Below are 15170 nucleotides of genomic sequence, written 5' to 3' on the forward strand. Positions count from 1 at the left end.
GAAGACTTCTGACAAGTTACCAGACTATAAAGGCACGTCTGGGACAATTCAATTTTTTTTTTGCTCTTAAAAAATAAATACAGTGTATTCACAATGCCAGCTGATCAAAACAGCCCAAATGCCTATCAGAACCTTACTCCTTCATTCACTCAGATAGGGGCAAACCAACTATTTTAAATGTGCCAGTGGTAGCTACTAGAACAGTCAAATCATTTGAAATTACTGATATAATAGATTACATTGTAAAAATTTCATTAAATCAAAGATCTTTTCACTTGAAGTCCTTTTAACACACGAGCTAGAGCAGAGGCTCTAAAACTAACATACATGGATACCACCACCAGCAGCAACAGTTAGTGATGACAAAGTGCAAAATGAGTGGGACACAACCTCGGGTACAGCCAGGCCATCTCTGCCCCTCTCTGATTTTCTCCTGCACTGTTTCTGCCATCCAGTGAGCCCCTCATCCCATGCCCTTGGCCATACCCAGGAGCACAGGGAGTTGCCCCCAGCTAAGCAAACCCACAGAGGCCGACCTCATGGCTGAGAGCAACTAGCTGATACAAAGCCTCGGGTCAGGGCAATGCCTCCTCATGTCTAAACTGGTTTTGCTGCCTCTGTCTGCTTACGTTTCCTTCACTGCACGAGGAGGCTCAATGTGGAAAAATTAAATCCTCTGGCTACAGCCCTGCCTTCCTAATAACATGGTTGCTGGTGCTTGGAGGCCCTCACTGTACAGCTCAACATCTCTACTCAAGCTGACAAGCACCAATGACACCATAATCCCTTTGCAGTGTTTCTTGTGCTGCAACTTGCAAATTCCAATTGAAATTAAGTGATTAATGATCAGATTTGCAATTTTAAAATGTCCATAAAAAAGATTTTTGGAACAGAGAGCAATAAAGAGCTAATGCCATAATATATTTTAACTACAAATGAACTCTCATTGTCATATAATCCAGATAGGGTCTTCACAATTTAAAAAAAGAAAGGTATTTGTTTAAATGTTTTCATCAGTTCTTCTAAGACTGAGCAATCTTTATTGGTTAATTTACATCCTCTGTCAAAATAGCCAGAATTAGGAAGGCATAAAGATGGAGCTTGAATTCTGAAATTCTCAGAAATCTGATTCTAATGGTCTTTCACAATGTGCCACTTTCTAGTCTCAAACGAAAACAGGAAATAAGTGTGCCTCATTGGCCACAGACCCACTAGTAGAAAAAGGTTTTGCTACTTTCTTTTTAGAGTTATTCAACTTTATCAGCATCTCAAGGAAAGGTCTAAGCAAGTAAGAACCATGATTTACATTCCATCACACAGTGGCTCACAGCCGGACTCTTCCGTAACACATAACATAGGACAATGACTGTTCTCCAGATGGGAGAGGAGCAGTGTCAAGATGTACCTGCAGGACACACCAAGAACTGCAGAGCACCTCAGAACAGCTTAGAACAGCAATACATCTTTGGTCCATAAGAAACCAGCAGCATGTTGAACCAAAAGGTTTGCAACTGCAGAATTAACTGATGCTTCATCTAGTAGCCAGTCCTGGATGATCATACTGTGAAGAGTTAGTGACCCACAGAGCCACCAGTCGAGGTGTAGGCATCTGTATCATGGATGCTGTGTGACCGCTACTTAATCAAGGCACATCTAATCAACAGGATAATTAATCGATACATGCACAGGCAATACATAATTACCCAACGTGTGTGTAGTCAATGTACACTTATGATTAAATACATCATGTAATATCTCATTCATATGAATTATTATATGTAACAGTTTGGGGACTGCAGCTTTATTAATGACATACGAGTAAGATTACAAATTGCTCAAGGGAGTCTTAAAAATCTGTGTCTTCACTCCCAGCTGGATTCTATCAGTGACTAATCAATCTGTACTGTGAGCAAGACCCTGCAGAAATACATGTCCAAGCTGCTGAACCTCAGCCTGGATGGGATCTGTGCTGTGGGCTGTCCCTGACAAGACAACCAGCCAATCCTGTAATATCTCACTGTTCCCAGGATTGGAAGAGATGTAACAGTTCATAATTTGCTATCAGCTTTTCTGGGCTAAGCAGTTATCTGCCTTTCAGGTGTTTGTGTCTTTCTCACTGGAATTCAGTCCTCTCCTTGGTGCAAAACACTCAGTTATTTTATTTATCACTTTTCCAACTGCAAACATGAGCAGGATAAAGGGCGAGTTGTAATTACTCTTCTCCAAAAACTATTCTTTCAAATCAAAAATATCAAAGTGAATAAGTTAAACTTAAGCAAATGAACTTTTATTATGAGCAGACTGAAAAAAATAATTAGAAGGCTTTGAGGAGAATAAAAAAAGAATAAAAATGCAAGCAAATTAATAGTCATAAAGAACCTAACAGTGAGCTGTCCTAAAATCCGTGAGAGACAATCAGGCTGTGCTCCCTCTGAGAAAAAATGTAATTAAGCAGTGGTTGTAACAAAATCAGGAATTAAAATAAGAATTTGAAAAATTTCCCACCTTTTAGGGTTTAGGATAGTAAACACACACAAATGAAACAACCAATTAACACTACAGGAACTCAGGAAAAAATAGCTAAAGTTTTTAGTGATTTCTGTGCTTCACATATGAAAGTTTAAATATTGGTGTCAAAAAACCCCACAAATACCTATGAAGCTAAATACACTTGTGCTTTATTTGTTCAAAACAAACTGGTGAAACAAAAATATCCCTTGATTTGAAAACCCAGATTTACTATTTGAGATCTCTTACCTGTGCTTCCCAAGAAACACTTGTTGATCTTTGGTAACAACACCATGTACAAGAAACACTGTAGGCAACATCACAATTTGCTCTCCCCATTTGGCTTCAGTTTTAACTTTTTAGTATTTTGTAACAGGCAAACATTACCAACACAATGGTGAAAATTCTATGCAAATTAATGTTTTTCACTCTTTGATACCTACTTCACTCAAATAGAAACTAGATGTATGAAGAAAGAGTTTCTGACTAAAATTTTTAATTACTTGGATTTTTAAAAGTATATTATTACAGGCAAAAATAAAATCTGTTTTTATTTTTTTGAAGTTTTGTTGAAATATAAAAAATAGTAATAAAATTATCTTTCCTCTTTTGTTCAATTTTATTTTAAAAAGTTCACAATGTTGGTACATTGTGCAACTCTCGGTGGCATCACTTCCCTGTCTCCCCTTGCCAATTCAATCCAAACTTCATTATCATTTGTTTCCTCACACAAAACAAGAAAAATTGGAATTGTCTCGTCAAAGCATGTTTCCCTCTGATCTCCTACACTGATTTTGAGAGACAAATACTAAATCACTCAGAGAGATGCAATGTCTCATAATAATATGCCTATTGTGGAGTTTCTTCGTAACGATTACTGCTTCTAATAGCCCTTATTTAAAATTATCCAGTGCAGAAATCCAATTACAGCTCATTTATCTTTACAAAGGGTTAAGGCAGCTGGCATTACTTAGCCAAGTTGGCAGAGACACATGTAATGTTTACCTCCATAAGCTGTTTACAGAATACCCACTGCAGAGATTAATCCTGCTGCAGGGCACACCAGTTTCTGTCCCCATAAATAAACACACATTTCCAACAGAATCGTTACACTTAGCTCCCAGATCTCTAACCATGATCAGTACTTTCCACTTAACAAAAGCAACTAAACCATAACCATGAAAGTGTTGACAGCCTGCAATTAACAAATGCCACTCAGTGCTCCGAACCTGAAAGGCACAGCTGGTCTCAGGGAAGCCCTCTCAGAGGTTGTGTACCATCTTGCTTGGCGGTCCTGTGGTGTAAAGGAGAGCACTCTGGACTCTGAATCCCAAGGACCTGAGTTCGAGTCTCAGTGGGACCGTCCCCTGGCAGTTCAATGCCTCCCTGCCATCCCATCCCGTCACATCTCAGAGGCTCAGCAGGGTCAGCCCCGGTCAGTTCTGGGTACTGTGACAGTCCCGAGGACTTCACTGTCACTGTCCAAGCTCGCTCGGATGTGGCAGATGGACCTTGGGACTTAAACGGTGGGGCCAGTTCTGTGCACGCTGTGCCTCACCTAAAAAATCCACTGTGCAGGCTGGAAGGGCACACCCATGTTGTCTGGTATCTTGAATAGTGTAACTTTGTACAGGGCAGAGCTTTTGGCTGATAATGACTCTTCTTACAATTACTAAAATCAGGCCTTGCTGTGATACAGCCCCAGATCAGAGGTTATGGTCTTCTGGTTCATCTGTCCCCCTTCTCTGTCAGGGCTTACTGACTCTACAGCAACACATGCTCTGACGTCAGGTACCCAGAGCTGGGCTGAAGTAATCAACTGTGGATCTTGTGGTGCACAGCAAGAGAACGTCCTGTTCTACCTTCCAGCTACACGTTTCCATCACTTTCTTTGCCCTGGTGCTGGTATCCACCCACCCAGAAGCGAGCAAGTTTAGAAACTTAACATAGTAGGAAATGATTCCTGGGGGGAAAAAACGTACACGTCTTATTTTTAAACGTTATTTTATCTCCTGATAGGCTGCAAGAAGTCAGATGACTTGTGCTGCAAATGGTAGACAGGAAGGACAGGCCAGAGCCAACTGCTTGCTCTGTAAGCAGCAGCCTGTGCTTCAACCAGCTCAATCTTGCTATAAATCTGCCCCTTTGGCAGGTGAAACAAAGCCACACGAGCTTGTTCTTGCTCCCTCCTGTGCAAGAGGAGGGAGAGAACAGAGGAGTGGAGGACATGGTTGGAAAGACATGTTTACGGTTTGAACTAGCACAGCTCCCTCCATCAATTGAATGTAAGCCAGAGGCTTGCTCAGTTTAGATCACGGAGGCCTCATACTCTCTTACACTGGTCAAGTGTCACTTTGCATTTGTTAGGAGTACTTTTTGGTCTACCATTATTCTGTCTCTTCTGCCCCACATATTAAGATTTTCATATTTCCCTCAAGAGTCTACACTGGGTCTCATTTTCTGATCCTGTCCCTTTACTTTTTCAGCTCTTTTAACAATTGTTACTATATTAGACAGAAATTACTTTAATTGAGAAGCTGGCACACATATTTGACCAAAGATTATTTTGGGGGATGGGATAAATCATTCACAGTCTGGAAGTGTATAATTCAAGTGCTTAAGGGCAAAAATTTTTAGCTTAAGAATTCCAATAAGGTGAACCCCTGACTGTCTGCTCGTCTTTATGGTTGAACATAGTGCAGAAGGAGCAAAACATCGTTTTCCATTTGCTCATCTCACTCTTCCAACACAAAGAAGGAGTTCAGAGTAAATGTGAAGATGGAGACACACATATAGATAAGAGATCCCAATCACCATTCATATGCAAGAAGTCTTTCTTTGTATGAATATTTGCCAGAACATTCACTGGGATTGTTGCAAACATACAACTCTCTTAACTGCAGCCCCCAAAAAAGCTACTTGGAAAAAGGGAGGTAGTGTTCAGGGTAAGAGATCAGACTTCACAACAGCTACTGTTTCATGCCTGTAGCCAAAGCATCACTTTCATTAAGGTGTAAATACACCTCCAATTTTTATTTCTGGAGTGGAAACATTTGCTAATGATTCCACTGTGGGATCCATGTCTGGTGTTTAGCTTCTTTCGCCATCTCATCTGCCGTTCACTAGGACAGTCTGTGAAGCTATTGCACTGAAGAAGCAAGAAACATTCCAGAATGATCTTTATAAATATATATTTAAAAAAGAGTGTTTGACATCCAGGGGGCACAGAAATGCCCCAGTTCTAGAAATAGAAGGGTTTAGATGAAACACCAGCAGATAAGATTCTGAGGAGAATCTTTAAAAGAAAAGAGAAAAAGCACAGGATGTTCTATTGCTTCAGCCACACAGGCTTCAATCGTCTTTCATGCCTGTGGCAGAGTACACAACAACCAAAACACTTACCTTCATCAAAAGGTAAAAAGAGTTGGTGACCACAGGCCCCAAGAACTGCAGCGTGAGGAACGACTGCACCAAATGAACAGCCCATTACAGAAAAGGATCATGAAGCAAAGGCAAAACAAACAAAACAACCTCTCATCAAGCCCTTGCTAAAACTCATGGTGACAAGTGACAGAAAAGCTCTTTACAGGAAAGCACAGAGATTACTGCTGTGTACCCCTTTATGAAACGGATTTTATTTTCTGAAGTGTAAAAGGCACACAAGTAAAAACATAAAAAAACCTCAACGAAATTTTAAAACTGAGAAAGGTATTTTGTCTCATACCATAGAGAAAATCAGCTTGTTTAAGAACTGCAAAAGAGTACATGCTGCTACTTGACTGACTCTTTCCAACTGGGGTTGAGTGGACATTCTTTACCAAGCCCAGAAGCTCTCCCTAGGCCAGAAAGGGCTGACAAAAGAGCAAAGAAGCAGATGTGGACTGATGGCATTGTTAGCTGAGATAGTCCTGAACAAAAGCTGCCTCTCAGACAGAATGCTGTCATCACAACTAACTCATCTGTATCCTGACCAGTCCCTCTGTATTGCCAGAAAACTGGAAAAGGTGTTCTCATGTCTGACTGGCACCAGAACAGAGGAAAACATTTTTAAAAATAGCTCTGACAAACCATCTCAGATTTCCTGCTCATAGCACACTCGACTTAAGCACTCAAAAATCCCACTGAATAAAGTAAGTTCCACCAAATGATCGACATCCCTAACCAAAGCAAGGGGGTGATGCATCACCCTTCACATCTGTGTAATACATCATGGCACTGTCACCTTTGAGTAAGCTGAACCTTCATGAACAGAAGGATCACCTAGCCCACCCAGTCTGAAGCTGCTGCATATCTGATACAGAGACAGGGAAACTCAAGACCCAAGGTCTCTGTCCCTCCAGAGGTATCAGAGAAGGTTCCTGGTTTAGGTTATAGAAATCTGTGGCTGATAATGACACAAAAGGCTATAATCCTGTGTGATGTGTCTTGTCAGCACTCACTCAAACTATGCCTGTGTGCAAGGCAAGCAGTCGGCAAAGGATCAGGTATGGACATGCCTCCAAGGGGCTCACTGAAGAGGGACATGGGGGTACACATGCCAGTCTGAGTAAAGCCTGGACAGGTATAGCTGGGAAGCAAGCAAACTCATGTTTCCATGAAGGACAGTTGAGCCTTTTACAATCTTTATGAATCTGAAGAGAGCTCTCTAGCAGTTCTTAAAGATCTTGACACTTATTCTAGTAAGCCGCCATCTGTGAGACACTCTACTGAATCAAGAAGAGTGGGCAGTTTCATTTAAGACAAGCACTTATTTCAAGAAACCCTTCAACACCTATAACCTCAAAAGTGGAACCTTATACTCAGAAGGTCCAGCATGTAATGGAGACTGGCTTTTAACTCTGCATCTAATGTATTTTCATTCCACAAACTTCTTGCCTTAGAGAAAACACATTTCATAAGTAATGATCCAAGACCCTAGCATGTCACACACCTGAATTTAAAGACTTAAATTTCACCCATTTGCCTTTCAACATGATTAGCTTCACAACCACTCTTCATCTGAGAAATATGTTCAAAGTGTGTAGGTCCTACCTGAACTTATGACTCTTATAACTTCACCTCTTTCCTGTTCCTGGAGCAAAGGAAGTGCTGAGAGGCACACAGGGTAGCATCAGCCTCCCAGAATTGTTTGCATGAACCAGTCTGACTCTGTGACCACTGCCTGTTCTGGGGTACTTTGGAAGGGAGAGGTGAGTACCACAGATCAATTAGAGTTTTAGCCTTTCCTACCAGTTTCTGACATCGGATCCTCCACTGTGCTATGAGTTTCCACATTTCAGCACATAAACCCTGTTTCTCTCCACCCTACTCATGGTACATATGGTCCACATCACCCAATGCTAAGCAACCCAGGAGCACATCTCATTATGGGAGGGGCTGAAGAGGGTCTTCACTCCCAGCCCCCTGCTGATAGAAGCACTAAATGATCTTATAAGTATTTAGCGTAATGCTTGGGCATGGTGGAGTCAGCGGATGGCCATTAATATTGACCTACGTGGCAAAGCATGTAAGCTATTTTTGCCTCATTCATTATGACCTATTTTAATGGTAGAGACAATGAGTTGGAGCCAACTACCAGAACGTGACTCATGTACCTGCTATTCAAGGTTTTGAAAGCAGTTCTGTAGAACAGCCGAGTAACTGGTTACTCCTTAGTCCTCTTCTACAGTACATATTACTAGCAAATATTGTATTTTTTCTGGTTGAGACAGTTTTTAACTACTTTTGAATTCTTGTTAAAAAAATAAATCTCTTCTAATTTACTACATTATAATGAGTATATTGTACGAGACATCGTAACATCTTCAAAGGCTAAAGACTAGTAAAGAAAGGTTTTAATATCCATCTTATTCACATAGTTTGGCTTACTTCACAATACTTGAAAATTAAATGCTTCCCAAAATTTGGGGGTTCTTTTGGTCAAGACACCATTCACACCTCCTTTTGATTCACAGCTGTTGCTCAACTTTTCCAATGAGTAAGTATTCTAAGGCCCAAACTGCTGGCAGGAAATTGTTTAGCTTGTGCATGACAAAACAGAAAGAAAATAGAAAAGCTGTAGCAGAGAAGTGATTTCTTTGCAGAAAAATACTTCCCCATTAAGATCACCGTGTAACCCTTTTTCATAACTAGAGACCAAGGTATCTGAAGCAAAGTGATGACTAAACAAAAGGAGCATATTCAGTAAGCATAAAAGAGGAAACATTAAAAGTTCTTGCTATTTATACAGAAAGTCTTCAAAGTCATTTAACTCTGAAAAAGAAACATTCTAATTTCTTAATTCTTTAGTGAAGCAACTGTGCTAGGTTTTTTACTAACTGTATGCACTGTCTTCTGTCTCTTACACATTTGTTTTTTAAAGTCTCAGTCATACAACTGTACCTTCTCAAAAAAACACTGAACTTACTGAATCAACTTCTGTCCATTACTGTGGTAAATCAAGGGGTTTCTGTAAAGCATCAGTCACTGCAAGACCTCCTTTGTGAAGTTACTTCATTACTCCCCTCCTCTGTCCCAAGAGAGCAATCATACACCCTCTGTTTTGCAAAATGACATGACAGGCACAGTATCTCCTTATACTAATAACATCTTTAACTGCTCCAAGGAATTGTTCATTAATTTTTCTTCCCTTTTCCTCCACCACAATCAAATAATTAGCTGCCCTACAAATAGGTGGAGATGTTTTATCCCTTATATATTCCTTATGTGAAAGGGTATCAGAGCCTAACAAAAATGTTGTAGCGATCCATGCTTGTAGCAGAACTACAGATAGGAGTTCTAACGTTTCTAGGATGCATTGACTCCTTTAAGCTTGTTTCCCTTCAGATCAAGTAACATGGGGCACTGCAGTAAATCAATTTGCAAACAATAGCTGAAATTATCATTTGTACAGAATTGTTTGGCACAGACATCTACAATTAGATGCAGGATTTCCTTTTAAATTCCAAAGGGACTTCCACATCCCTGTCTTTCTTTACTACAGTTGAACATGAGGAACAAACAAGGTGTTCCTAACTCCGGAAAGAGGAAGAGGAGAGGGAGGAAAAAATGCAAGCTGCCAGTAAAGACAGAAAGAAAACTTGATCATGCCCACATGGACTACAAATAACCTTCAAGGGTCAATTATTAAGCTAAAAAGGAGGTCCCTATTCCCACACAGGAAAGAAGTTATTGTTTACTCTAATGAAATAATTTAATCATAAAACTTTTAGAACGATCTTGAAAAATGAAGTGCCGTGTAAAGAAATTTGTTGCTATTGCATCTTATTTTGATAAGGACATACAAATAAAACAACAAAATCAGGAGGTGGGTGGCTTAAAAAACACAGGGTTGCTTAATTTTTAATATTAGTTTTTATCCTTGTACTATATAATAAAGCCAAAAGAATGGTAAATGTTGTCTCCAGTCCTTCTCCTTACCCATGAAGTGACTTCTAATTCTTCACTTCTTCAGGGTAAATTCAGACTACACGCAGTAAGGAAGTCTTTGCTTACAACTCATTCTCAGAGTTGTACCTTACTGTTCAAATAGAAATGCAAAGTGGACACTCCTGTGACTACAAGAACAACCGCAGCTTCCATGCCACGTGGTACCTCCCTTCCATGGGGGAGACAAAATGGTTTACATTCTTTATAATCAATTCTCGTGAAAAACTGGCCAAGTAGTGCAGGTGTGTAATGGAATGAACCCATTATACCTGTTTTCTGCTGTTCCAAAGATCTGTTGCTATGTTAGCTAAAGATCCACAGATGGCAGCATTGATGCAGTAATTAATCCAAACCACAGCAAAGGTCAAAACGCATTTCACAGAACTGTTTCTTATTGGAGCCTAAGCTTTATTTTCCAGTGTCAAAGATGTTAACACCAGGCAATACAAGCACTGGGTCAGGAACTGTCTGGCAGTAAAGAGAAGCTAGATCCAGGATCACTACTAAAAGATACTACACCAATCACTCATCCAGAAACTGTGACAGTTTAAGCCACACCATCTTGGAAACAAACTACATCATCTGGACAGTAACAAGCACTGCAAGCCCCAGGTTGCTGGTATAGTTCTTATGGTTACATCCATATGCTCTCACATTTGACAGAAGAAGGATTTCAGAGATGTCCAGTATCCTGCCACCTTCACTGCCCTTTCTTCTCCTATTGCCCCTTGTTCAAAACAAGCCTTGCACTCCTTCTCATTTCTGTTGCTTTGGTAAGTGCTACAAATTTGATGGCCCAGATCATCACGCAGCACAGGCCTCAGTTACAAGCAAATGAAGGTAATGTCCCAGATGTCCTAGGACAAAAAAAAAAGTGCATTGACAGGCAGTATGATTTGGAGGCAAAGGAGGAAAGTAGCAGAGAACATGGAACACATAAGTCCTAGTTCAGTTTCACTGGTCCATCCTATCCTAAAGTCATTTTTACCAACACAATCTCTACATAAGGAAAACTGCTTAAATTATTGAACTTTAAATCTATGCCCTGACTTACTCTCTTAGCCTTCTTGCCCTAAAAAAGCTCAGGATTTCAGCTTCTTCCATTTGAAGTGCATGTGTGTGCACACATACACATATAATTTTTGGACAGTTGGTTGGAAAACACAGAGTCCTGACTGGACCCAGCTCGATACCTGAAAAGACAGGGATTTCTCTGAAACCACATGCTTGCAGCCAGCTCAGCTGTCCACGTCAGCCAGCTCACAGCACCAGCTGGCCTTGTCCTAGTGTTCTGGCGCACCAAACATACAGTCAGCTTCTCTTTCATTGCCCTCCACAGACACTGCTGAGCCTACACACCAAGCAGCCCTACCCAGCAGAGATCCGAACTACACCAGATTCGCTGCTATGCGGCAACAACTGAACTGCTTTGTCCCAGTCTGGATTGTGCCAGTCCCTTTGCCTTCTTGAATGCTCCTTCTCACATCTGCTGAACTGCACTGCAGCACACCAGGCTTCACCACCCCAACACACTGCTGCTTGTTAATCTGTGTCAGAGACAGGTGGCACAGGCAGAACAACACTAAAGACTGTCGCTTCAGCAAAGCAAGCTTCCTGCCAGGGCTGGGCACCTTGCACAGGAATCAACACACAGCAAGGCACCCTTGAATTTAAAGGACAGCACTTAGTCTAATTCAAATACTTGCACAACCCACTCTCACTTCAGGTACTTTTGAGTAAACACTTAATTGTTATTCTAAAGCCTATGTAGCAATTTTTAATTGTTTCATTTCTGATTACGTATACTCAGGCTAATAACTGAGAAAAGTTGCCCAAACACCTGAACTCTGGAGGAGTCAAAACAACTTTCCCTACTTCTGCACTGGACTTCATCAAAGGAATCTAAGCATATAAGCAGCTCCAAATAAAGCCACTTCTCTTGCAGCACTAACTTTATTCCTGGGAGGCATATTAAGTTTTAGAACAATACTCCTATCCATCTGAGACTTTTAAGAAACAGTTTAATAGTAAAAACAACACATAGCACATACTTAGGAAAGAGTATTGAAAAAGCTCTCCTAGACACTTCCAAACTGGAACAACAACTAACTCATGCATAGTCCCTGACAATGCAGATTTAAAAAAAACCTTGAGTATTCATGCAGGTTTTAAAACACTATGAATTATGTGTCATGAGAAATCTTCACTTTTTGAGTGAAAATACCCCTGCTTCCCAACACAAGAGAACACAGGTGGAAAGCAGAACACAGACATAACAGTTAAGAAATATGCCAAAGGCAATGCAGGTTCATCAGCAAGCATGGAGCTGTGCTGGTATTTGCCATAAGCTGATATTAGACTACAGACATTCTGAGATTGCTGCTGTGTAACATACCGCTATCTCTAGCCCACTGTCAGACATCTTAGAGATGCAAATTTCATTTTAATTAATTTTGAAGCATTGCTTCTTTCATTGCTGATGAACAGAGGAACTACAGGCTAGATGCACTGTATTTTTTAGGGTATTTAGTGATGCAGTGTATTGTCTTGGCTGTACAAGAAAAGGAGAGAGATAAAAAAACCCCAAACCAATCCAGGAGAAACATGGAATGTCAATTTCATTATTCATTTTTTTTAATAGGAAAAAAACCCAGGAGCTCCTTCCTCAAACTGTACCAAATTCTAGCAGAACAGAGAAGAGAAAGCAAAATGTGACAAAAAATAGGACATTTCAGGTGCAGCTAAGTAGGCTGCAGTTTTCTCAAGCTGCTCCATTTCCCATGCCTTCAGCTCTGCTGCTCACAGCATTTATATTCATTGGCAGGTTGAGGAGTGGGAGAGGAGGGACAGCTATGCCATGACGCAGCCTCTGAGTAACACGCACATGGCAAGACTAGAAACAACTGCAGCAAGTTTATGCATTTGGTGCCATGACAACTTTTAAACAGCAGTTTATTCTTAAACCTTCATTATCATGCAAAAAAATAGGGGAATAAAAAAATGAAGCAATTTTCATCAAGGTTGAGAATGGTAACTCAAAACTGCATGTGAACTCACCCACAACAGCGAGCCAGTAAGTTAACAAACCGATATGGGAGAGTTGCTTCCTGCACCACTGGTGCACTGGACCGTGCACAAGCTTCAGTTCTTGCTTTTCAGTAGATTCAAAAGGTGGAAAGTTTGAAGGACAATACGTCCTCAAGCCTACTCCCTACCAAACTGAAGCAGAGGGTGATCCTTCTGTCCCTCTGCATGCAGCACCTCTGTATCAGCTGGATAAAGCTTACAGTATATGGTTAAGTGAACAGGCAAAACAAACTTTTCTGTAACATGACTAAACCACTAAAGACTCAGCAGTACATTAATTCTGCAAAAGCAACGGCATGAAGATGACCCTTTCAGGGCTGCACGTTGAGGTTACTGCAAGTGATCAAGCTCATTTCTTCTAAGGCTTACTGCCACTTAGGGAAGGCGCCATAATAGACCACATGCACACTCTGCCTTATCCTCAGACTCGAAGTTATTGGCTTAGCTTTTAACTACTTAAAATCGGCTTTAACACAACATAATGCAAGAAAAATTACCTTGTTTACTCCCCGAACTTCAGAATAGCAAAAAAAGACCCTGGAGGGAGCTAAGTATTTACTTAAGTAAAAGCTGGAGCAGAGGAAGTACTTGCCCATCTGAGGGAAACCTATGCAAGGCACTCATTTCTAGCTGAGAAAACAGCACAGAAGAAAACAAAAATAGAGCCAGATGCTTCCTTACAACAGAAACCAAAGTGACGGGGGAACGTGGCACAGCAGAGCAGTCCCATTGCCTCTCACAAACCACAGGCTGACTTGGGTGCTCACCTTCAAATGCTTATCACCCTGCAGCTGCAGCCAGCCTGAGCACCCAGACAAGAAGGAGCAGAGGCTGGCTGGCAGTGCCAACACCTCTTTTCAGCAGACTGCTGTTGGACAGAGCTGCCCCTCTTATGCTCAGGAGGAAGGCCTGACAGCAGCAGAGCAGCTGGGCTGCCTCCTTTCCCACAGGAAGGCTGTGAAAAGGCCAAATGAAAGCAGAATACAGACTGACATGTCTATGCTGTGGCAACCAGATGGATGGCCAACCTGCCAACACACTCAACTGGGCCACTGTTGTCCACCTGTGTAAACTGTGGGACTTGATTCCAGCTGCCCTCACAAGGCATGACCTCCCCTGCAAGGTCAAGACATCAGCCACCCTCCAGACAAAATGAGTCACAGCTGTAAAAGGTCACATTGCTGACCCACCCCCAGGAAGACAGCAAGCCAAGAGGCAGCACACAGCACACAGCTTTTCTGACCCCAGCCTCAGCCCCTGCCTGGTTTCCATTCAAACCCAGAATCACTTCTGTAATCCCTCTTTAGCTAAGGAGGACACTGGCCGTCCCCTTGCTCATTTTGGTATATTCACAGCACAGTTCAGGCTGGAAGGGACCTCCGGACTACCATATTTTTCCTGAAATAAAGTGTTCTTTCCTAGGAAAGTTCAAAAGTCCAGTTATTGTCTCCAGGAGCCACACATGCTTTTTTAAAACCTTTTAAAAATACGTATGGCTGAGACTTTTACTGAACTTTCACTGAACAACTGAAAACAGTGCTTCATCCTGCTGAACCATGCTCTGGAGTTGTTTTGCTGATGATAAAGCCACTGAAGAATTTTTAACACTGATTAGTCCTCCTAACATACTCCTTAATCCTAAAGCACTAAGCACTTTTAAATAGATTTATATTTCTATAGGATGATCTGGGTAGGATTTGCAGCTCATTGCATTTAAAGGGCCTTTGCAATGATCACAAAAAATAAGTTTGGTATTAGCTCACCTAAACAGGAAAACCCCAGATATTTAAAGGTATTATTAATCTACACACTGAAAATTATTCAGGTCCCTCCCTTGATTATTTTAACCATCACACTGACCTACACAAATACCTACACACTACCACAAACTCATTCAACTGAGACAAATTACACTTCTCCAGCAGAGAGGGGATTTTTCACCGAAGTTATCTTTAGCACTAAGTGCAGATCATCTACCTACATTACTTTTACAGTAAATGGAGAAAGACATTCCCACAAACAAACCTGATTCTGGCTACATCTGAACTGCAGGACTTCATTGCTTCTGGCACCAAGGGCACACCCTGGCAAATTCCTGATGGTGTATCAGCTGGAGACTGAAACACTGCTGTTCCCTTCCTCAACAC

The 15170-nt window shown here is 41.2% G+C and overlaps 1 protein-coding gene across 2 annotated transcripts in view; it reads right to left on the bottom strand.

Moving 5' to 3' along the window:
• The window catches only part of UBAC2 (UBA domain containing 2), a 96375-nt gene that overhangs the window by 56005 nt on the left and 25200 nt on the right, over positions 1-15170 (bottom strand). The gene's annotated exons all lie outside the window — the stretch shown is intronic.

Source organism: Pithys albifrons, chromosome 1, assembly GCF_047495875.1.
Source record: "Pithys albifrons albifrons isolate INPA30051 chromosome 1, PitAlb_v1, whole genome shotgun sequence".
Taxonomy (NCBI): Eukaryota; Metazoa; Chordata; class Aves; order Passeriformes; family Thamnophilidae; genus Pithys; species Pithys albifrons.